The sequence below is a fragment of the Lithobates pipiens genome, unplaced genomic scaffold, assembly GCF_037356315.1.
Source record: "Lithobates pipiens isolate NorthernLeopardFrog02 unplaced genomic scaffold, aLitPip1_a1.2 Scaffold_22, whole genome shotgun sequence".
NCBI lineage: Eukaryota > Metazoa > Chordata > Amphibia > Anura > Ranidae > Lithobates > Lithobates pipiens.
In genome coordinates this window covers 347,664,838-347,688,928 of record NW_027507784.1, presented here as the reverse complement: position 1 = coordinate 347,688,928, position 24,091 = coordinate 347,664,838, and the positions used below count along the sequence as shown (strand labels likewise).

Sequence of the window (24,091 nt, the reverse complement as noted above, 5' to 3'; positions counted from 1 at the left end):
GTTTTATATTATTTATTTTTTGGGGGGGGGGGGGGGGGGGGCTTCTGTTAGGAGGTTTTGCCCATTTGCCCCCTTAGAATTCTGCCTGGGAAGCATTCCAAGGTGCGCAGGCCAAAGTGCCCCTGCCCCCATGGGCTGCGAAATACCCCAGCAGCATAGGTTGCAGGTTCTGCCCTTTTTGCACCCCCCCTCCTCCTGCTAAAGCACCCAAGGCAGCCGTCCCCTCTGCCCCCTCCCCCCTCGGCCTGGCCCTGGCAGAGCATACAATGGTGACGCCGGTGGCACTGGCATTCCCTCACTGCCCACACACTGAACAGCAGCTGGCGATACGTTGAACAGGATGGGGCTGTGCGCAGTCAGCACCGTTCAGCAGATCTCCGCTCTGTTCAGGGAACGTGTTTGTGATTTTTTTTTAGTTGGCGTTTTTCCCTGGCAGAGCCGAGCCGCTCTGGTTGGCAGAACATCTCCGGGATGTCAGACGCAATGTACTAAGAGAGGAAATTCAATGTATACAGAATCCGACATGTGACCGGCGGTGACATCACAACACAATCACGACCAGGCTCATCAGTAGAGCAAATATGGGGGCGTCTCCTAAATGAACCAATCAGGTGCCACCTTTATTGTCTAGTCATATAAAAATGACAGCTGGGATCCGATTGGTTGCTGCGAGAAACACCCCCCAGAATGGCATACATATGCAATGGGAGGGGCTTGCCATCTTCTTCCCTTTCATTTAAAGCGAACCTGTCACTGCCGAGGCAAAAAACGCAAGTTGCCTGGCTGTCGCGATGATCCTCTCCATGGAGTCAGTGTCAGGCACTCAGATATGGATTCCTGACTTTTCTGATCTGTATACCCGGGGGCCACAGAGAGTACTGAAACCAAGAGGGCAGGGCCGGGACAAGGGGTGGGCAGAAGGGCCGGCTGCCCTGCCTGGGCGCAGCGTGTATTGTATGGATGGAGGTGCCCCAAGTTCCTTCTACTATAAGGCTGACAGGAGTAGTGACAGCAGCATCAATACTACTGTCAGCCCAGCGCTGGAAGCAGCAAGTAGAGGAGGAGAGAGCCGGGAGGAGGTGCAGGCTGTGCTCTCTCTCCCCTGCCTCCTTTATAAGTGCTCACATAACGAAGGGGGGGGGGGTGCAATTTGGCATTTTTGCCCTGAATGATCTTGTCCGAGCGCTGCCAGAGGGTCTGCATAGCAGCCAGAAATCGAGCATTTTTTAAAAGCGCGCATGAAAAGCCGTGACAGGCTTCCTTCAAATGTCATTTTGCAGCAGCTGGAAGATGTAGAGGAATAAAATGTCTCACAGGCGTTCATATTCCACATGTACCCATAATGCACCTCAGTGGGTTGGGGGTTGTCCCTGGCAGTGGTTTACATCCTGACTGGCAGCTGGGGGGGGGGGGGGGGTTAATGATTAAAGCTGACTACCCCTCTAATTGCCCCGGTTGGGGTTTTCTGTGTTGCAGGGGATCGGCAATCTCTATCATCATCGGCAACAACACCAAAAGGTCCAACCGCTTCCACCCGCTGGTGAACATGTGGGTGTTCGAGGAGCTCGTCAACGGGCGCAAGTTGTCGGAAATCATCAACCAGGACCACGAGAACGTCAAGTACCTCCCCGGCCACCGGCTGCCCCGCAATGTGGTGAGAGAGCGCCCCCCCCCCGGTGTACCCCGGTGTAATATCTACAGGCAATCAGTGTGACTTTCACCAAACATTCTCCGGTGGAGATCAATCACTGTAACACAACGCCATCTACAGCATAGAGTGAACATGCCAATCTGTGCCCCCCCCCCCCAAGATGTATGAACATGCCAGCAAAAATACCATCCCCCCCTCCAAAAAAGAAATTGAGCTCTAATCTGCAGGCTTACCCACTAAGTATAAATTCCCCTCCTCCCAGTACAAATCCCCCTCCCAGCATAAATCTTTGCCCTCCATCCCACCCCCAACTCCCCCCAGCACAAGCACCCCCCCCAAAAAAAATCACCCCCTAGCTCAAATCCTCTACCCCTCAAATTTCCTCTCCAAACACAAATCCCCTCCCCCTCACTCAAAATCCTCCCCCCTCAATCCACCCTTCTAGCACAAATCTCCCCCCCTCCGAATTTTCCCCTCCTAGGACAACCCCCCCTCCCCCCAATCATCCCTACTGCAAAAAATTCACCCCCACTACTCTAAATCTTCCCCCCTCAATCCACCCTTCTAGCAAAAATCTCCCCCCCTCCGAATTTTCCCCTCGTAGGACAACCCCCCCCCCTTCAATCATCCCTACTGCAAAAAAATTCACCCCACTACTCCAAATCCTCCCCCCTCAATCCACCCTTCTAGCAAAAATCCCCCCCCCCTCCGAATTTTGCCCTTCTAGCACAACCGTCCCCCCAATCACCCCTCCTAGCCCAAATCCTCTATCCCTGAAACTTCCTCGCTGTGCACCACCCCCCCCCCCCCAGAACAAATCCTTCCTCCCCTAGCACAAATACCCCCCAATCATCCCTAGGAGCACAAATCCCCCCCCAGCACAAAATTACTCCCCCCCTCTACCATATGATCTCTTCTAGTACAAATCCACCTCCCCACCAACACAAATCCCCCAAAATCAATACTCCTAGCACACACACAAATTTCCCCACCTAAAACAATTCACATCGACTAGAGGATTCACCTGCAGAGAATGTTTGGTTAATGTCAGATTCATCACTACTGTATATACAGTGTGGGGGGGGGGGGGATAAGGATCGCCTCCCCTGCAGGTTGTGTACGTTTACATAGAAATGAAGGGTCTATAATTTTTATCATAGGTGTATTATATATAATGGAGACAAAATATCAACCAAAAATCCAGAAAAAAAACCACACATGATACAAATGTTATAAATGGAGTTGCAGTTCAGTGAGTAAAATAAGTATTTGATCCCCTTCAGAAAACATGACTTAGTAGTTGGTGGAGAAACCCTTGTTGGTGATCACAGAGGTCAGACGTTTCTTGTAGGTGGTGATGAGGTTTCCACATCTCAGGAGGGATTTTCTCCTCTTCTCTACAGATCTTCTCTAAATCCTGAAGGTTTCTTGGCAACTCGAAGTTTCAGCTCCTCCCATACATTTTCTATAGGATTAAGGTCTGGAGACTGGTTAGGCCACTCCATGACCTTAATGTGCTTCTTCTTGAGCCACTCCTTTGTTGCCTTGGCGGTATGTTTTGGGTCATTGTCATGCTGCAAGACCCATCCATGACCCATCTTCAGTGTTCTGGATGAGGGAAGAAGGTTCTGCTCCAAGATCTTACAATATATGGTCCCGTCCATTGGCCCCTCAATGGGGCAAAGTCTCCCTGTACCTTTATCAGAGAAACAGCCCCAAAGCATCAACTCCATTTGTGACTGTAGGGATGGTGTTCTTGGGATCATAGTCAGCATTTTTCTTCCTCCAAACACGGCAAGTCGAATTAATGCCAAAGAGCTGAATTTTGGTCTCATCTGACCACAGAACTTTCCCCCCAATCCTTCTCTGAATCATTTAGATGTTCATTGGTAGACTTCAGACAGACCTGTACATGTGTCTTCCTGAGGAGGGGGACCTGTACATGTGTCTTCCTGAGGAGGAGGACCTGTACATGTGTCTTCCTGAGGAGGGGGACCTGTACATGTATCTTCCTGAGGAGGGGGACCTGTACATGTGTCTTCCTGAGGAGGAGGACCTGTACATGTGTCTTCCTGAGGAGGGGGGACCTGTACATGTGTCTTCCTGAGGAGGGGGACCTGTACATGTATCTTCCTGAGGAGGGGGACCTGTACATGTATCTTCCTGAGGAGGGGGACCTGTACATGTGTCTTCCTGAGGAGGGGGACCTGTACATGTGTCTTCCTGAGGAGGGGGACCTGAACCTGTGTCTTCCTGAGGAGGGGGACCTGTACATGTATCTTCCTGAGGAGGGGGACCTGTACATGTATCTTCCTGAGGAGGGGGACCTGAACCTGTGTCTTCCTGAGGAGGGGGACCTGTACATGTGTCTTCCTGAGGAGGAGGACCTGTACATGTGTCTTCCTGAGGAGGGGGACCTGTACATGTATCTTCCTGAGGAGGGGGACCTGTACATGTGTCTTCCTGAGGAGGAGGACCTGTACATGTGTCTTCCCTGAGGAGGGGGGGACCTGTACATGTGTCTTCCTGAGGAGGGGGACCTGTACATGTATCTTCCTGAGGAGGGGGACCTGTACATGTATCTTCCTGAGGAGGGGGACCTGTACATGTATCTTCCTGAGGAGGGGGACCTGTACATGTATCTTCCTGAGGAGGGGGACCTGAACCTGTGTCTTCCTGAGGAGGGGGACCTGTACATGTGTCTTCCTGAGGAGGGAGACCTGTACATGTGTCTTCCTGAGGAGGAGGACATGTCCATGTCTCTTCCTGAGGAGGGAGACCTGTACATGTATCTTCCTGAGGAGGGGGACCTGTGCATGTGTCTTCCTGAGAAGGGGGACCTGTACATGTGCCTTCCTGAGGAGGAGGACCTGTACATGTGTCTTCCTGAGGAGGGGGACCTGTACATGTGTCTTCCTGAGGAGGGGGACCTGTACATGTGTCTTCCTGAGGAGGGGGACCTGTCCATGTGCCTTCCTGAGGAGGGGGACCTGTACATGTGTCTTCCTGAGGAGGGGGACCTGTCCACGTGCCTTCCTGAGGAGGGGGACCTGTCCACGTGTCTTCCTGAGGAGGGGGACCTGTCCATGTGCCTTCCTGAGGAGGGGGACCTGTACATGTGCCTTCCTGAGATGGGAGACCTGTCCATGTGTCTTCCTGAGGAGGGGGACCTGTCCATGTGCCTTCCTGAGGAGGGGGACCTGTCCATGTGTCTTCCTGAGGAGGAGGACCTGTCCATGTGTCTTCCTGAGGGGGGGGACCTGTCCATGTGCCTTCCTGAGGAGGGGGACCTGTACATGTGTCTTCCTGAGGAGGAGGACCTGTCCATGTGTCTTCCTGAGGAGGGGGACCTGTATATGTGCCTTCCTGAGGAGGGGGACCTGTCCATGTGCCTTCCTGAGGAGGGGGACCTGTACATGTTTCTTCCTGAGGAGGGGGACCTGTACATGTGTCTTCCTGAGGAGGGGGACCTGTACATGTGTCTTCCTGAGGAGGGGGACCTGTACATGTGTCTTCCTGAGGAGGGGGACCTGTACATGTGTCTTCCTGAGGAGGGGGACCTGTACATGTGTCTTGCTGAGGAGGGGGACCTGTACATGTGTCTTCCTGAGGAGGGGGACCTGTCCATGTGTCTTCCTGAGGAGGGGGACCTGTACATGTGTCTTCCTGAGGAGGGGGACCTGTACATGTGTCTTCCTGAGGAGGGGGACCTGTCCATGTGTCTTCCTGAGGAGGGGGACCTGTACATGTGTCTTCCTGAGGAGGAGGACCTGTACATGTGTCTTCCTGAGGAGGGGGACTCGCCATGTTTGGAGGAAGAAAAATGCTGACTATGACCCGTGTGATTCTGAGCCTCCATGATTGCCCCCAACTGACATCCAATGAATGAAAGGGGCGGGGCCAGGGACAGCCAGGCTGGGGAGGAAAGGGCTACAATGACACTTTCTATAAGCTAATTCTGTGAATTCTCTTCTTCTCCAGGTGGCGATGCCGGAGTTGTCGGACGCGGTATCCGGGGCAGATATCTTGGTGTTTGTGGTGCCCCATCAGTTCATCGGCACCATCTGTGACCAGCTGGCCGGACACCTGAAATGTGGAGCTTACGGCATCTCTCTGATTAAGGTGACGATGAACCCCTCCCTCCCCCGATATCATCAGCCCCACCTGGTGGCCATAGGGTGTTTTCTTAAAAAATAGAAATACTTCTAGCCTGGAACAATGGCGGACGATCCATACATTGCGCAGGGGCGTTGCCCGCCCTAATCCATGCGCCCGGCCCCTAATCTACACACAGGGTGCGGACACATGGATTTCAATGGGGTTTTTTTTTTTTGAAGCACATGATTGGAGCCTGAGCCTCTAATTGGTTTCATAAAAGGGTGGGCAGAGCACTGTGCCCTGAGCCCATCCAGTTGTGTGACAATAGAAAATTAATATTCGCTATTATCTTCCTCCTGGCCAATCAGGAAGCAGGTCCTGAGACCCGTCACCCAATTGGCCAAGAGGAGAAGCGATTCTATTGGCCTCCTAGGAGGAGGAGACACAGGGGAAGCCGCCGCCTGCCACCTGGAGGAAGCGCTGCCTGCGACCTAGATGGGGGAGGTGCGGAGCTGGTGACCGACCAACCGACTGGGGGAGTGGGGGTCAGCGGACCCACCAGCCGCCACTGGCCTGGAAATAAAATGCATTATGGCCTCTAGATGGCACTGGCGCTATAGGAATTGCACACAATAGAGAAAATACGGCAATTTTCTTCCTGCGGATGTTTGTCACAACATACGGTCTCGCTTGTCACCAACAGCTTCAGTCCCCGCTGACAACCCGAGAACCAATCAGAGCGGTCCTAATCATATCATCATTATATATTGGTCACATGCAGGCTGAGGGCTTCATTGAAAAAAAGCAATCCTTCAACCTGCAGATGGCACCATAGCCTGAAGGTGGCAATGTGGGTCTGTTTAATATTGGTCTTGTCCGATACAATTACAGTATTGAGAAAAAAAAAACGAATACCTTTAAAATTTAAAAAAAATATATATATATAAAATCAAAGCTGTAAATGCCCTTTACATAATTTAGTTTGGCCCGTTAGTCATGGAGTAATTTGACATCTGGTCACAAAAGGGATAAATATTCATGCCCCAAACCCCTCCCCCGTATCATATTGTATGGGATTTAGCAATACGTTTATTTCCTGGCTGAACTCCTAGAAATGTGAGAGACGCTTCTGTGCAGCTCCATGGGGGAGGTATGGGTTTTCCTGCATGACACTCCAAGGTTGAGGCCTTCAGGATCATCCCTCTGGTAATTGCCAATGAGCAGGCAGGTTCATCACCGTGTGGAGCCAAATTATCCTCAACTCCTCCCACCTCCATCCTTCTCTCACGGATGTATATCGTACGTCCACACCCCCAACTGGCTGGCCTATCAGAAGCACAGGGCTGAACTGTTCCATACAGGGGCCCCCACATGGGCTGAGAGTAGAGGGTGACTCAGGGGCTATTTGTGCAGCCCATTCAGGTACACAGGATGGGGAGGCAGCAGGGGGCCCTTATAACAATGGTGCCCTTGGGCAGGGGCCCAATGTGTCTAATATTAGGTCTTCTCCTCCTCTGCAGGGAGTGGATCAGGGGCCCAACGGACTGAAGCTGATCTCAGATGTGATCCGGGAGAAGCTCGGTATAGAGGTCAGCGTTCTGATGGGGGCCAACATTGCCAGCGAGGTGGCTGAGGAGAAGTTCTGTGAGACCACCATTGGTAAGGCCAGTGATGGATATGACCAGTCTGCAATCGATGATCAATCTGTGATCAATGTTTTATCTTCATATGAGGATAATGTCAGGACACCCACTGGAAGAGTGAGGTCAGGGATCTGTCTGCGCTGTCCGGCAGGGGTGACTGATCCTCGGATAAGTGAACAAATTTACAAAGTAAAACAGACCGGGATGTACCATATCAATGTGCGTCCGTCTGCTCAGGTACAATTCTTAGACATGTGCAGTTTCGTTTAGTTCCCGAATTGAAATTCGGATGAATTGTCGTTTTTTCGGATGTATTCGAATTGCCGAATTAACCACTTTCAGCCCCGGACCAATTTGCAGCCGAAGGACCAGGCCCCTTTTTGCGATTCGGCACTGCGTCGCTTTAACTGACAATTGCGCGGTCGTGCGACGTGGCTCCCAAACAAAATTGACATCCTTTTTTTCCCACAAATAGAGCTTTCTTTTGGTGGTATTTGATCACCTCTGCGTTTTTATTTTTTTTTGCGCTATAAACAAAAATAGAGCGACAATTTTGAAAAAAATTCAATATTTTTTACTTTTTGCTATAATAAATATCCCCAAAAAAATATATAAAAAAATATTTTGTTTCCTCAGTTTAGGCCGATACGTATTCTTCTACATATTTCTCGTAAAAAAAAATCCAAATTATTGATTGGTTTGCGCAAAATTTATAGTTTACAAAATAGGGGATAGTTTTATGGCATTTTTATTAGTTTTTTTTTTTTTTACTAGTAATGGCGGAGATCTGCGATTTTTATTGTGACTGCGACATTATGGTGGACACGTCGAACATTTTTGACAAATTTTTGGGACCATTGTCATTTATACAGCAATCAGTGCTATTTAAAGACAGTGATTCCTGTGTAAATGACACTGGCAGTGAAGGAGTTAACCACTAGGGGGCAATGTAGGGGTTATGTGTGACGTTATATGTTTTTTTTTTTATTGTAGGGGGGCGTGGCTTGGCATGTGATGTCACTGATTGTCCTTCCCTATAACAGGGATCAGACGATCGGTGACAGCCACGCTAGGAAGCACAGGGAGAGGTTTGTTTACACAGACCTCTCCTCGTTCTTCAGCTCTGTGACACTGGCGGCGATCGGGTCCGCTGGTCCCGCGGCCACGGTCACAGAGCTCAGGACCGGGTCGGGAGCACGCCGCCGCCTGCGCGTTTCCGACTCACGGCTGGGCACTTAAATAGCAACGTACCGGTATGTGATTGTGCCCAGCCGTGCCATTCTGCCGAAGTATAAGTGCAGGAGGCGGTCCTTAAGCAGTTAAAATAGTACAGAATTTCAACGAATCTGAAATAATGGAAAAAATAATTAGAATTCTAATCGATTCGAATAGCTTTTCGAATTTAAATACTTTTTGAATTCTAATCGTTTTTAGAATTCGAATCGTTTTCAAATTTCCAAAAGAGAATAATATAGAATAGAAAATAAAGGAATTGAATAGAAAAGAATAAAACAGAAAATAAAAGAATAGAATATAATAGAGTAAAACAGTACAAAACAGAAAAAAAAAAGAATAGAAAATAATAAAATGGAATAGAATAGAATAAAAAAAATATATAATTTTTTCTATACTATATTCTATTCAGAAGATTGTTATATTCTTTTTATTTTATTCAATATTTTTTTTTCTATTCTATTCTATTACTTTCTATTCCATTCTAGTCTGTTCTTTTATTTACCATTCTATTTTGTTCTGTTTTACGCTATTATGTTCTATTCTTTTATTCGTTCTCTCGGAGTCTGTCAGTCAGTGGCTCTCCTGCTCTGCTCCCCCACGCTCACTGTAGCTCTGAGCTGTGGAGGAGCGGCTCGCTGAGAGGCTGAGATGGCCACCAGTCCAGGCAGCTGGCGGATCCAGACTTTATTGTCGGGATCACGCGGACTGATCTGTGTGACGTCAGCAGAGAGTGGACTTCTGACCGCTCTCTGCTGAAAACGGGTCACGGGAGTGAAGAACAGATTACACTTCTGTGAGCCAGAGGAGAACCCCGGCCAAACCAGCTCAGGCTGCACTTCTCCTTTAAGACCCCTTTCACACCGAGGGCGTATTTCAGGCGCTATAGTGTTAAAAATAGCGCCTGCAATCTGCCCTCAAACAGAGGCTCCGTTGCCCGAGGGCTTTCACACTGGAGCGGTGCGCTGGCAGGACGTCAGGAAAGCCAGCAGCTTTTTTGGAGCGGTGTGTTTACTGCTCCTCCACCGCTGCTCCACATTGAAATCAATGGGGCAGCGCTGCAAAACGCCGCCATTGCGGCACATTGCGGGCGGTTTTAACCCTTTCTCGGCCGCTAGCGGCCGAAATGTGCTGCAAATCCGGTGGCAGCACAGTGGTGTAGTGGTTAGCACTTTCACCTAGCAGCAATAGGGTTGCTGGTTCAAATCCCGACCGCGACACCATCTGCTGGGAGTTTGCATGCTCTCCCTGTGCCTGCGTGGGTTTCCTCCGGGTTCTCCGGTTTCCTCCCACACTCCAAAATGCACTGCATGCTTTTCTGCAGCGTCTCCGTTAAAGCCGAGTTCCGGGCTATTTTTTAGTTTATTAAAAGACGGCAGCTACAAAAAATTTATCTTCTGACTTTTAATAAACTGACCCTCACCGGTCACACAGTCCAGCGATGCGGCGGCATGTAGCCCCGCTCCTCCCCCCTCCTCTCCGCCAGGCCGACATTGGAACTGTGGGCTGCAACAGCTTCACCCGGCCGGGCGCGCACTGTGCATGCGCCAGTCGCGCCATGCTCTCCCAGTGGATAGGCGATCTTCTGGGAGCTGTCACATGTCCAGAAGATTTCCGAGAGGGAGGGGCCGTCTAGGGGGAGAGGAGGGGTCGCCTAGGGAGAGAGGAGGGGCCAGGGGAGAGGAGGGGCCGTCTAGGGGAGAGAAGGGGTCGCCTAGGGAGAGAGGGGGGCCAGGGGAGAGGAGGGGCCGTCTAGGGGGAGAGAAGGGGTCGCCTAGGGAGGGAAGATGCCTAGGGGAGAGGAGGAGTCGCCTAGGGTGAGAGGAGAGGCTACCTGGGGCGAGAGGAGGGGTCGCCTAGGGGAGAGGAGGGGCCACCTAGGGGGAGAGGAGGGGTTGCCTAGGGGGAGAAGAGGAGTTGCTTAGGGGGAGAGGAGGGGCCTTCTAGGGGAAGAGGAGGGGCCATGAGGAGGGGTCACCTAGGGGGAGAGGAGGGTTGCCTAGGGGGAGAGGAGGGGCTGCCTAGCGGGAGAGGAGGAGCCGCCTAGCGGGGAGAGGAGGGGCCACCTAGGGGGAGAGGAGGGGCCACCTAGGGGAAGAGGAGGGGCCACCTAGGGGGGAGAGGAGGGGCTACCTAGGGGGAGAGGAGGAGTCCGCTAGGGGGAGAGGAGGGGTCGCCTAGTGGGAGAGGAGGGGTTGCCTAGGGGGAGAAGAGAAGTCACCTAGGGGGAGAGGGAGAAGTCGCCTAGGGGGAGAGGAGGGGTTGCCTAGGGGGAGAGTAGGAGTCACTTAGGGGGAGAGGAGGGGCCTCCTAGGGGAAGAGGAGGGGCCATGAGGAGGGGTCACCTAGGGGGAGAGGAGGGGTTGCCTAGGGGAGAGGAGGTGTTGCTTAGGGAGAGGAGGAGTCGCCTAGGGGAGAGGAGGGTTGCCTAGGGGAGAGGAGGAGTCACTTAGGGTGAGAAGAGGGGCTGTCTAGGGGAGAGGAGGCCACCTAGGGGGAGAGGAGGGGCTACCTAGGGGTCCGCTAGGGGAGAGGAGGGGTCGTCTAGGGGGGAGAGGAGGGGTTGCCTAGGGGGGAGAGGAGAAGTCGCCTAGGGGGAGAGGAGAAGTCGCCTAGGGGGAAGGAGAGGCCACCTAGGGCGAGAGGAGGGGTTGCCTAGAGGGAGAGGAGGGTCGACTAGGGAGAGGAGGGGCCACCTATGGAGAGAGGAAGGGCCACGAGGAGGGGTCACCTAGGGGGAGAGGAGGGGTTGCCTAGGGGGAGAGAAGGAGTCACTTAGGGGGAGAGGAGGGGCCGCCTAGGGGGAGAGGAGGGGCCGCTTAGGGGGAGAGGAGGGGCCGTCTAGGGGGAGAGGAGGAGTCGCTTAGGGGAAGAGGAGGGGCCGCTTAGGGGGAGAGGAGGGGCCGCCTAGGGGGAGAGGAGGAGTCGCTTAGGGGAGAGGAGGGGCCGCCTAGGGGAGAGGAGGGGCCGCTTAGGGGGAGAGAGGGGCCTTCTAGGGGGGAGAGGAGGGGCCGCTTAGAGGGAGAGGAGGAGTTGCTTAGGGGGAGAGGAGGGCCGCCTAGGGGGAGAGGAGGGGCCGCCTAGGGGGAGGAGTGGGCCGCTTAGGGGGAGAGGAGGGGGCCGTCTAGGGGGAGAGGAGGAGTCTCCAAGGCGGCCCGAAGATTGAATGAGGAAGTGGGACAGGAAGTCCATCTCTAAAGTAGGCACCCGCTCCCCATCCCCCCCAAAAAAATGACATGCAAACGGTGGGGGGGCCGAGTTGCTTAAAGCGGAAGTTTCACTTTTGGGTGGAACTCTGTTTTAAAGTCTATTGAACCAAAAAAAAAGCAAAAAAAGAAACATTTCACATTTTAAAAAGTCCCTTTCCAAAAACGCAGAGGCACAAAACGCATTGATGTGAACGTCTCCCATAGGAACCATGTTAAGGAACATGTCCTGCATTTCTGCATTGGTGATCGGAGCCTAAATGTCCCGCCGGGTCTTGAGTTTGACATATAATGTGCCATGGAGGGAAATTAAGTGAATGTTACACAAAACAATCGATTATACAATCTGATTGATGTTTTGTGGCTCGACCTAAAGTGAGATGGAAGGAATAATGGGGGGCACCTCCATGCAGCGCCCCCTGCTGGGCACACGGGGACCCGGCGGGATTTGGTGTTCTTGGGATTTATCACCTGAATGTGATTTGTGGCCATTAAATTCTTGCCGGGATGGTTGGCGCTCCGGCGCTGCAATCATGAGGTTCATAGGAAAGAAGGCGGCATGATATCAGGTCGATGATGTATGATGGTGTTTATTACACGCTGCCTGCTGGGTGAACTTTCCATTCCTGTCATCAGGGGCCCCCGGGGGCCGATTACTGCTCTGGGTCGGAAACGTTCCCTCCGGGTAGCACATTCACACATTGAGTCTGTCTGTACAAACGTTCGCTGTAAAGATCACTTCATTTTCCAGCTTGTTCCACAGATTGCAAACCGCTGACCGCGCCGCTCCTTGAATCGGGCACACGGGATGCCAGAATAAAATGGCGCCAGCAGGCTGCATTCAGCTGCTATGCCTAGGCAGGTGGTCTTCTGTACAAGCTCCGCCCCTTGTGTCATGTGATCATTTCAGTAAAAATAATAACACTGGATTGTCTTTTTGGTGGCAGTTTTATAGTTCTTTGGATACTTTGTAACTCTACAGACCAAAGAGAGACGTTTCATGTTTCTGAGCAAGTGGCGGCTGGGGCTCTATTTTGGGGGGGGGAGCAAACAGTTGATTGGCGAACAACCCGCCCCCCTGTCCACCCGTCTGCCCCGCACTTACCCCATCCAGGTCACAGGACCCGCTTCCTGATTGGTTGGGAGGACAGTAGTGTATATTTATTGAGGGTGCCCCCGCCCTTTTTGAACCTATCAGAGTCTCAGGCTCCAATCACGTGATTCTAAAATTAAAACCCCATTGGAATCCATGCGTCCAGCACCCTGCATGGAGATTAGGGGGCTGGATTAGGATTAGGGGGGCCATGCCCCTAATAGGGCGCCCACCACTGTCTCTAAGGCCCCTTTCACACGGGGGTCTCCTCATAACGGAACGCGCTTGCTCATCGATTGATCGCTGCGCTGAGCAGACACAATCCCGCTCTCCTCTATGGGGAAATCGCATTGGAAACGCACCGCCTGTCCCGTTCCATCTGATGCCATCCGATCCGCTGGGCAGAGGGAAAACCATTATCCATCTGTTCTTGGCGGACAGGATTGGATGGGATGGTGGGCGGTGTCAGCAGACTTCCCCCGCTCCATAGAGGAGACTGGAGGGTCCGCCTGAAAAACTGAGAGCCTCAGTAAAAGGGGCCTTAACCCCTCCAATACCGGGCACTTTTACCCCGTCCTGCCCAGGCCAATGTTCAGCTTTCAGTGCTCTCACACTTTGAATGACAATTACGCGGCCATTTGACACTGTAACCATATGACATTTGTATCATTTCTTCACACAAATGGAGATTTATTTTGGTGGGATTTAATCACCTCTGGGGGGTTTTTATTTCTTACAAAAAAAGACTGAAAATTTTGAAAACAATAATAGGTTTTCTTAGTTTCTGTCAGTAAATTTTGTAAATAAGTAATTTTTATTCTTCACTGATGGGCACTGATAGGTGGCATGGATAGTTGGCACTAATGGGCACTGATAGGTGGCAAGGGATTGGCAGCACTGATGGCCGGCATTGATAGGCACTGACTGGTGTCACTGATGGGCACAGATAGTCGGCACTAATAGGTGGCACTGATAGGCAGCACTGATGGCCAGCATTGATGGGCACTGACTGGCATCACTAAAGGACACTGATTGGTGTCACTGATGGGCACTGATAGGTGGCATGGATAGTCATCACTAATTGGCACTGATAGGCAGTACTGGTGGCCGGCATTGATAGGCACTTACTGGTGTCACTGATGGGCACTGATAGGTGGCATGGATAGGCAGCACTAATAGGCAACACTGATGGCCAGCATTGATGGGCACTGACTGGCATCACTAAAGGACACTGATTGGTGTCACTGATGGGCACTGATAGGTAGCACTGATAGTTGGCACGGATAGGCAGCACTGATGGCCGGCATTGATGGGCACTGACTGGTGTCACTAATGGGCACTGATTGGTGTCACTGATGGGCACAGATAGGCAGCACTGATGGCTGGCATTTATGGGCACTGACTGGCATCACTAATGGGAACTGATTGGTGTCATTGATTTCTGGCACTGATGAACACTGATAGGTGGCATGGATAGGTAGCACTGTTGGCCGACATTGATGGGCACTGACTGGCATCACCGATGGGCACTGATAGGTGGCATGGATAGTCATCACTAATTGGCACTGATAGGCAGCACTGATAGGCAGTACTGATGGCCGGCATTGATAGGCACTGACTGGTGTCACTGATAGGTGGCATGGATAGGCAGCAATAATAGGCAACACTGATGGCCAGCATTGATAGGCACTGACTGGTGTCACTGATAGGTGGCATGGTTAGGCAGCAATAATAGGCAACACTGATGGCCAGCATTGATGGGCACTGACTGGCATCACTAAAGGACACTGATTGGTGTCACTGATGGGCACTGATAGGTAGCACTGATAGTTGGCACGGATAGGCAGCACTGATGGCCGGCATTGATGGGCACTGACTGGTGTCACTAATGGGCACTGATTGGTGTCACTGATGGGCACAGATAGGCAGCACTGATGGCTGGCATTGATGGGCACTGACTGGCATCACTAATGGGCAGTGATTTCTGGCACTGCTGGGGCTTTCCTGTGATCAGTACCCGGATTACCTGTCCGGGACTCCCCTAGAGAAGATACCGCCGATCGGCTCTCCTCACCACATTCTCTGTCAGTGTGAGGCGATGAGAGCCGATCACCGGCACTTCCACATTTACATGTGATTGGACACAGCCGGTCACATGGTTGTTTGCAGAGATTGGGGCACGCCCTGTCCCAGCAAGGCATGAAATGAAGCCATCCTTTGGTTTGTCATGTGATTAGCTGTGATTGGTTACAGTGATCACATGGTACTGGCAACAGGCCGGCACAGTGGTCAGTCATCGGCAGTGTCCCGGGGGACTCAGCCAGTGACAGATCGCGCTGCAGCGGGGCTACGCAAGAGGCATGTTCTGGGAGGATGTCATATGACGGAATGATGGAAGTCCTGCCCAGAACATTCCCTCTTCCTGATATGTGTCTCCTGTCCCATGTACTGGCAAGAAGAAATCTCCTGTCCTCTTTGTATTCCTTCCTTTGTGTGAAATCCCCGGTGATCCTGCCAGTCCCTCTGCTTTCCTATTAAAAACTGACCACGCTAAGCATGACAGCGTAGTGTGGTCAGTTCTCTGGCTTTGCTGGGAACTCAGCCAGCTCTTCTCCAAAGATCAGACTTGTCCTGATACACTCCCCTGCCGAGCCATTCACTGGGAAGTTTAGTGTGCTGCTGTTTCTCCCCCCCCCCCCCCCCCCATCTCTCTGTTCTCAGCTGTATACGGAGCTTAGAGGGAATGTGATAAGTTATAAAACAGGGGAAATAAAAGGTTCTATAATGTTTTTTTTATATCTACACGTAAAAGTTTTACTTTTCATTTCTATTTTAAACTGAACAGGTTGTTTTACAAGGTGAGGGGGTCACATATGCTTTATTCTGTAGAGAGTCTTCTGACTCCTCTGCTGGATTTAGGCAGAGGAGAGGGAAACAAAATAAGAAAAGTGTGATCACAGTTTGTAGATGTTAATGATCGCTGCCTCCTCTGACCCCGCCCCCCGTGGGTATCGGCCTATGAGGGAGCGCCGTCATACAGCCCGGGTGTCCAGACATGCTGACCTCCCCTCCCCCCCGATGTCTCTGCAGGGTGTAAGAATCCTCAACATGGACAGATCTTTAAAGAACTGATGCAGACGGCAAAGTTCCGGATCACGGTGGTGGAGGACTGCGACACGGTGGAGGTCTGCGGAGCCCTGAAGGTGAAACTCCTCCCACAATCTGTCTTCTCCGCCTGTTGTATGCTGTCTCCTTTAAAGTGTGTGTCACCCCCCCCCCCCCCCCCCCCCCAAAAAAAAAAAGTATTTTTATTTTGCATTGAATGGCGAGATGGTCAGAACCCCTGTCAGGTTTTTATTGCTATCCAGGACACAGAAAGAAAATAGAAAGTGACGGGTTCTCACCCTCCCCCGTTCTACTACAAGAAAAACATTAATACTTCTGTTGTCTTCCCTCACTTCCTGTTTGTTATATTGACAGCAAAACAGGAAGTGAGGAGGGGGGGGGGGAGCCTCAGATAGCAGAGTAAAAGCAAGACTGAGGTTCTTATCCTTCTCACCCCCATCCAACACCAAATAAATACATGGGCTATAAAGCTGGAGTTTAATCTGCTTTTATTTTGCCTTTTCTTTTCCCCTCCCCCATTAATATTTTTAATTTACCTTTTTACGTTTTCAATGACATACCGGATATGTCTTCCCCGGGCTCTGTGCTTCTCTAGTCTTCAGACCTGATTGGAAGCAGTGAGCTGGAGGGAGGATATAGGACTGAAAGGGTGGGGGGGGGGAGGATATAAGACTGAAGGGGGGGGTGGAGGGAGGATATAAGACTGAAGGGGGGGGATGGAGGGAGGATACAAGACTGAAGGGGGGATGGAGGGAGGATATAAGACTGAAAGGGGGTGGGGGGAGGATATAAGACTGAAGGGGGGATGGAGGATATAAGACTGGGGGGGGGGGGTAGGGTTGCCACCTGTCCAGGATTCACCCGGACAGTTCGGGTTTGGAATCATGTGTCCAGTTTTGGACTGTCTGAAACCCGGACACATATTTAGACTGGACTATGGCTAGGGTTACTGACTGCAGTTGTCTCAGCTGAGAGGGTCTCTTACATTCTTTCACACTTCCCAAAGCCAACACTAACAACCCCCTCAACACATACAGAGGGCAGAGGAGACCTCTTCCTCTTCCCCCTACCTCTCTTTGTCTGCCCACACTCCAATCCCTGGCACTGTGCCTCAGAAAAGGAAAGTGGCCGGAAATTTGAAGTCCAGCAGCCTCAGATCCTCAGATCTGGATGAGAGGTGTTGACTGCCAAGGGGTGAGTGAGCTCACCATCCATCCATCCATCTGTGACTGAAGTCTTCCCCTTATCTGTCTTGTAAGTACACTAAGGAAAATCAGGGTTCTCAGAGCACCCCTTATATCAGAGTTCCCCTTTATACAAGATGCCACAGTGTTTCCCCTTACATCAGAATCTTCTCCGTACATCAGAGTTCTCAGTGTACACCCTCAGTATTCCCAGAGCATCCCTTATGTTAGAGTCCCCAGAGTTCTCCCTTACATCAGAGTCTGTAGAGTCCCCCCTCACAGTGAAAGGGAACTCTGAGGCCGCGTACACACGCGCGGACTGTTTGCCCAACCTTGTTCGTCAAACAGTTTCGGCAAACAGTCCGCTCAAATTTGCATGAGCGGACTTGCCCACACACGAGCGGACTGTTTCAGCGAACTGTTTGCCAAACAGTTCGCTCAACTTTTGAAATGAACGGACTCGCCCACGTAAGGAGGAAGGCAAATCCGCCCATTTCGAGCGCGTGTACAGGTAGGCGGGGCCCGCGAAGGAGACGTTGCGGGCTCCGCCGCCTGGAAATGGGCTTAAAGGGGAACCCCAACGCCGAAAAAATCGGCGTGGGGGTTCCCCCAAAGTCCACACCAGACCCTTGTCCGAGCACGCTACCCGGCCGGCCAGGAAAGGGGGCGAGCGAGCGCGCCCCCCTCCTGAGCCGTACCAGGCCGCGTGCCCTCAACATGGGGGGGTGCCTTGGGGAAGGGGGGCCGCGCGGCCCCCCCACACCAAAGCACCTTGTCCCCATGTTGATGAGGACAAGGGCCCTCTTCCCGACAACCCTGGCCGTTGGTTGTCGGGGTCTGCGGGCGGGGGGCTTATCGGAATCCGGGAGCCCCCTTTAAGAAGGGGGCCCCCGGATACCGGCCCCCCACCCTATGTGAATGAGTATGGGGTACAATGTACCCCTACCCATTCACCTGTGAAATAAAGTACAAAAAAAAAACACAACACAGGGAAAAAATATTTTATTGCACAGCTCCGGGGGTCTTCCGTCTTCGGGGGTCTTCTCGCCGGACTCCTCCGCTATCTGTGTGTAGCTCTTTTACTAGTGGAGGAGTCCGGCTTTCTTCCTCCCCGCCACCGGCCTCTTCTCCCGACTTCGGGGGTCTTGTCCCCCTCTTCGGTTCTTCTGCCGGGCCACCCGCCTTCTTGTAGCTCTTTTGCAGGCGGTGGCCCGGTCTTCTGTCGCCGCTGCCTTCCGTTCTTTCTGTCGCCGCCTTCGGTCTTCTGCCGGGCCACCGCGCCTTCTTGTAGCTCTTTTACAGGCGGTGGCCCGGTCTTCTGTCGCCGCTGTCGTCGCCGCCGCCTTCCGTTCTTGTTGTTCTTCTTCTTCTCCTGGAGATGTTGACTCGACGAGCTCTCCGGCCGGAATGCCAGAGCCGCGCTGTGCGGTCACTTATATAGTGACAATGGGGCGGTGTCACATGGTATATGTCACATGGGTTGGTCACATGGTGACCTCGCCCCCTTACGATGTCATAGTCCCCATGTGACATCAACCCATGTGACATATACCATGTGACACCGCCCCATTGTCACTATATAAGTGACCGCACAGCAGCGGCTCTGGCATTCCGGCCGGAGAGCTCGTCGAGTCAACATCTCCAGGAGAAGAAGAAGAAGAACAAGAAGAAGAACAAGAACAAGAACGGAAGGCGGCGGCGACGACAGCGGCGACAGAAGAACGGAAGGCAGCGGCGACAGAAGACCGGGCCACCGCCTGCAAAAGAGCTACAAGAAGGCGCGATGGCCCGGCAGAAGAACCGAAGAGGGGGACAAGACCCCGAAGTCGGGAGAAGAGGCCGGCGGCGGGGAGGAAGAAAGCCGGACTCCTCCGCTAGTAAAAGAGCTACACACAGATAGCGGAGGAGTCCGGCGAGAAGACCCCCGAAGACGGAAGACCCCCGGAGCTGTGCAATAAAATATTTTTTCCCCTGTGTTGTGTTTTTTTTTGTACTTTATTTCACAGGTGAATGGGTAGGGGTACATTGTACCCCATACTCATTCACATAGGGTGGGGGGCCGGTATCCGGGGCCCCCTTCTTAAAGGGGGCTCCCGGATTCTGATAAGCCCCCCGCCCGCAGACCCCGACAACCAACGGCCAGGGTTGTCGGGAAGAGGCCCTTGTCCTCATCAACATGGGGACAAGGTGCTTTGGGGTGGGGGGGCCGCGCGGCCCCCCTTTCCCAAGGCACCCCCCCATGTTGAGGGCACGCGGCCTGGTACGGCTCAGGAGGGGGGGCGCGCTCGCTCGCCCCCCTTTCCTGGACGGCCGGGTAGCGTGCTCGGACAAGGGTCTGGTGTGGACTTTGGGGAACCCCCACGCCGATTTTTTTCGGCGTTGGGGTTCCCCTTTAAGCCCATTCCAGGCGGCGGAGCCCGCGACGTCTCCCTCGCGGGCCCCGCCTACCTGTACACGCGCTCGAAATGGGCGGACCTTTCCGAGCGGGAACAGTTTGCTCATTTCGAAGTAGCCTACACACGGGCGGACTGTTCGCTCAAACACAGTTTCAGCGGACAGTTTTTCGGAATTTCCGAAAGACTTTGTCCGTCCAACTGTCCGCTGAAACTGTCCGCTGAAAGCCCACACACGGGCGGACTGTCCGCCCAAACACTGTTCAGCGGACAAGGTTGGGCGAACAGTCCGCCCGTGTGTACGCGGCCTAAGAGTTCAGATGTAAAAGGGGAATTCTGTGGACTCTGATGTAAAGGGGGACTCTTGTTGTTAACTTCATATGATTAGAAATGTTATTTAGTAGCAAAATATATGTATAGTTTATACTATAAAAAAAATTGCTGTGCGCCGCAAAAGTGTTCGGGTTTGACTTGAAGAAAAGGTGGCAACCCTAGGGGGGGTGAGGATATAAGACTGAGGGGGGGGGGGTGGGGAAGGATATAAGACTGAAGGGGGGGCTGGAAGGAGGATATAAGACTGAAGGGGGGGGGTGGAGGGAGGATATAAGACTGAAGGGGGGATGGATGGAGAGAGGATATTAGACTGAAGGGGGGTGGAGGATATAAGGTTGAAGGGGGGGATGGAGCGAGGATATAAGACTGAAGGGGGGGGGGATGGAGGGAGGATATAAGACTGAAGGGGGGGGGTGGAGGGAGGATATAAGACTGAAGGGGGGGGGTGGAGGGAGGATATAAGACTGAAGGGGGGATGGAGGGAGGATATAAGACTGAAGGGGGGATGGAGAGAGGATATAAGACTGAAGGGGGGGTGGAGGGGGGATATAAGACTGAAGGGGGGGTGGAGGGGGATATAAGACTGAAGGGGGGATGAAGGGAGGATATAAGACTGAAGGGGGGGATGGAGGGGGATATAAGACTGAAGGGGGGATGAAGGGAGGATATAAGACTGAAGGGGGGATGGAGGGGGATATAAGACTGAAGGGGGGATGAAGGGAGGATAAAAGACTGAAGGGGGGATGAAGGGAGGATAAAAGACTGAAGGGGGATGGAGGGGGATAATAAGACTGAAGGGGGGGATGGAGGGGGATATAAGACTGAAGGGGGGGATGGAGGAGGAATAAGACTGAAGGGGGGTGGAGGGGATATAAGACTGAAGGGGGGGGTGGAGGGGGATATAAGACTGAAGGGGGGGGGTGGATGGAGGATATAAGACTGAAGGGGGGGTGGAGGGGGATATAAGACTGAAGGGGGGGGGGGAGTGGATGGAGGATATAAGACTGAAGGGGGTGGAGGGGGGATATAAGACTGAAGGGAGGTGGGGATGGAGGGGGGATATAAGACTGAAGGGGGGTGGAGGGGGATATAAGAACTGAAGGGGGGGGGATGGAGTGGGATATAAGACTGAAGGGGGGGGGTGGAGGGAGGATATAAGACTGAAGGGGGGATGGAGGGGGATATACGACTGAAGGGGGGGATGGATGGAGGATATAAGACTGAAGGGGGGGGGGATAAAAGACTGAAGGGGGGGGGGGATATAAGACTGAAGGGGGGGGGATGGAGGGAGGATATAAGACTGAAGGGGGGGGGAGGGGATATAAGACTGAAGGGGGGGTGGGGGATGGAGGGAGGATTAAAATCTTTATTATAAGCAGACCAGTAGAATTGTAGTTATTTTGTGTTGTATTATAACTGACTATAAGTGGTTAGTTTGATGGATTTCGGATTGGATTGGATCGGATTGGATTGGATTATGTGTGCACTACATTACAGTGTATGTGGGTGGCGGATGATGGAATGTTTTCTTTCCTGTCAGAATATAGTCGCGGTGGGCGCTGGATTTTGTGACGGTCAGGACTTCGGGATAACACGAAGGCCGCGGTCATCCGTCTCGGTCTGATGGAAATGGTGGCGTTCGCTCGTCTCTTCTGCACCGGCGCCGTCTCCACCAGCACCTTCCTGGAGAGCTGCGGCGTGGCCGACCTCATCACCACCTGTTATGGCGGAAGGAACCGCAAAGTGGCAGAAGCCTTCGTCAGGTCTGGCAAAGTGAGTGCCGAGGTTTCTGTGGAGGGTTTTGGGGGGCCGTTTGCCGAATGTGGATGGTTGTGTTGCGTCAGCGGCGTAACGCGGCTTCTCATCTCATTTCAGTCCATTGCGGAGCTGGAGAGAGACATGCTGAATGGACAGAAGGTCCAGGCCCGCCGGCCTCCGCCGACGTCTACAACATCCTCAAACAGAAGGGAGTGGTGGAAAAGTAAGAAAGATAATCGGCAGATTTGTATCCTCTGTGTTGTTCGTTCTCTGGGAACCTTAAAGTGACTTTTCACAGGGAGGCGGCCATTGCTGATCGCTGAGAGTGCTGCCCGCTGGGCTGTCATAGAGATCCGATCGCTTCACCCCGACCCAGAACAAAGATGCAGATCAGGAGGTCTTAGTTCACTCTGATCTTTTATAAACATTGATCAGGCAGGAGATAGAGAGATACAAAGTAACATTGTTTATAAACATTGATCAGACAGGAGATAGAGAGATACAAAGTATCATTGTTTATAAACAATGATCAGATGGGAGATAGAGAGATACAAAGTAACATTGTTTATAAACAATGATCAGACAGGAGATAGAGAGGTACAAAGTAACATTGTTTATAAACAATGATCAGATGGGAGATAGAGAGATACAAAGTAACATTGACACAGACAGAAGTTTAGTTAAATCGCACTTGTTTAATAAAGTAAAAAGAACAACATAGTCAAAACATAGCCAGAGTTCAGCAACCGGAACGGATAGTCAGCCAAGCCAGAATCAGGGTTAAATGAAGTGGAAGAGCAAGCAGGATCTGGAGCCAGAAGGGATGTCACTAAAGCCAGTCTTTAAACAGGAACGCAGGAGATAGTCTCTGTGATGTTGACCAAGGCGAAGGCAGAGATCCTCTGGACAGGACAGCTTAAGTAGGCAGGACTGACGAGTAGGATATCATCAACAGCTGAGTAACTGTGGAGAGATGGGAGCTGGCAATTAGCCGACAGCTGAGCGGCCAGCTCAGAGAAGGAAGGGCTGAGCCCAACCCTGACAGGGAGATAGAGAGATAAAAAGTAACATTATTTATAAACATTGATCAGACGGGAGATAGAGAGATACAAAGTAACATTGTTTATAAACATTGATCAGACGGGAGATAGAGAGATACAAAGTAACAAGCATTGAGTTCCCCCATTCCAGGAAATCCCATCTTAGTACCCCCCTTTGTTCAACAGCTTACAGGGTAGGTACTTCCAATGCAAGCCTGATTTTATCTTTCAGCTGGAGTATTGCAGTATCACCAGAAACAGATTTCAGGGAATTATTAAAGACATAATATAAAAATGATTTTGTAACATCTGAAGGAATTGATAGACCGATCCTGTTCTCCCGCACCCGTCATAGTTCAGTCACTCGGTATCCTCATCAATGAACCGCTCGTTGCCATCTATGACATCGCTGGTACTCACTATGACATCATGTCCTGTCTGCAGGTTCCCTCTGTTTGTGGCCGTGTATCGCATCTGCTATGAAGGGGCGCCCCCGTCCAGGAATTCATCTCCTGTCTGCAGAACCATCCGGAACATTACTAGAGCACGGCATTCTGGGTACAGCCTGAGATGGGACCACTATACGCACAAAGGGTTCTGGGTAATGCCCGAGATACACGCACAAAGGATCGGTGGGTAATGCCTCGCCTCATTCCAGCTGGAGCACTTTATTTTATGTTGCACTATTTCTGTGTCTGCGCCGCTTTCTGTGTGATGGAGCCAAACTCCAGCCCTCAGAATGACCCCAACACCCCATCCCTGACCCTCCTGGGGGGCACGGTGACTGTATAGAATGACTGCCAGTCCACAACAGCCAAACAGGTCAAAGATAAACTCTGGTTGGCCGATGTTGGTTATTAAACTACTGACTGCAACCAATTGTGGTCTATAAATGAGTACCAAAGTTGTATATGGGTCAGCAAAGAACAAGGTGGCCCAACTCCATTTATTCACCCTTCTTATTCAAGTAAAGGGGAAAGGGGAGAATTTGGGACTTTAAATGAGGTCATAGCCTCCATCCCTATCAAATGTAAAGCAGGAATTTAAAAACAAGAGCTGGGCGGGACTTTATATGAAGTACGGGGTTAAAAAAGACAAAATGGCTACTGAAAAGATTTATGCGTTTTTATATCTAGCCAAAGCATGATTACATGTATAGGGAGAGGTGCGCAGACAAACACATCATTGACATAAACATTTTGCTTTATACAAACATAATGACCAATACAGAATAAGTTATAAAAGCGCACCTCAATTATATACATAAAATAACCAATAATAATGATAGAATGGACAATTGATAAAGTATGGCAACTACATGAATCTATGACTT

At 51.7% G+C, this 24,091-nt stretch overlaps 1 pseudogene across 1 annotated transcript in view; it reads left to right on the top strand.

The window, feature by feature from the left end:
* LOC143925133 (glycerol-3-phosphate dehydrogenase [NAD(+)], cytoplasmic-like) overlaps positions 1 to 23,849 on the top strand; it is a 27,220-nt pseudogene extending 3,371 nt beyond the window's left edge. The window contains exons 2-8 of the transcript XR_013261940.1: positions 1,477 to 1,654; positions 5,633 to 5,773; positions 7,270 to 7,408; positions 16,015 to 16,127; positions 21,501 to 21,733; positions 21,836 to 21,941; positions 23,203 to 23,849. The product of XR_013261940.1 is annotated as a glycerol-3-phosphate dehydrogenase [NAD(+)], cytoplasmic-like (transcript). The remainder of the gene's footprint in view (positions 1 to 1,476; positions 1,655 to 5,632; positions 5,774 to 7,269; positions 7,409 to 16,014; positions 16,128 to 21,500; positions 21,734 to 21,835; positions 21,942 to 23,202) is intronic.
* The last annotated feature ends 242 nt before the right edge of the window (positions 23,850 to 24,091 follow it).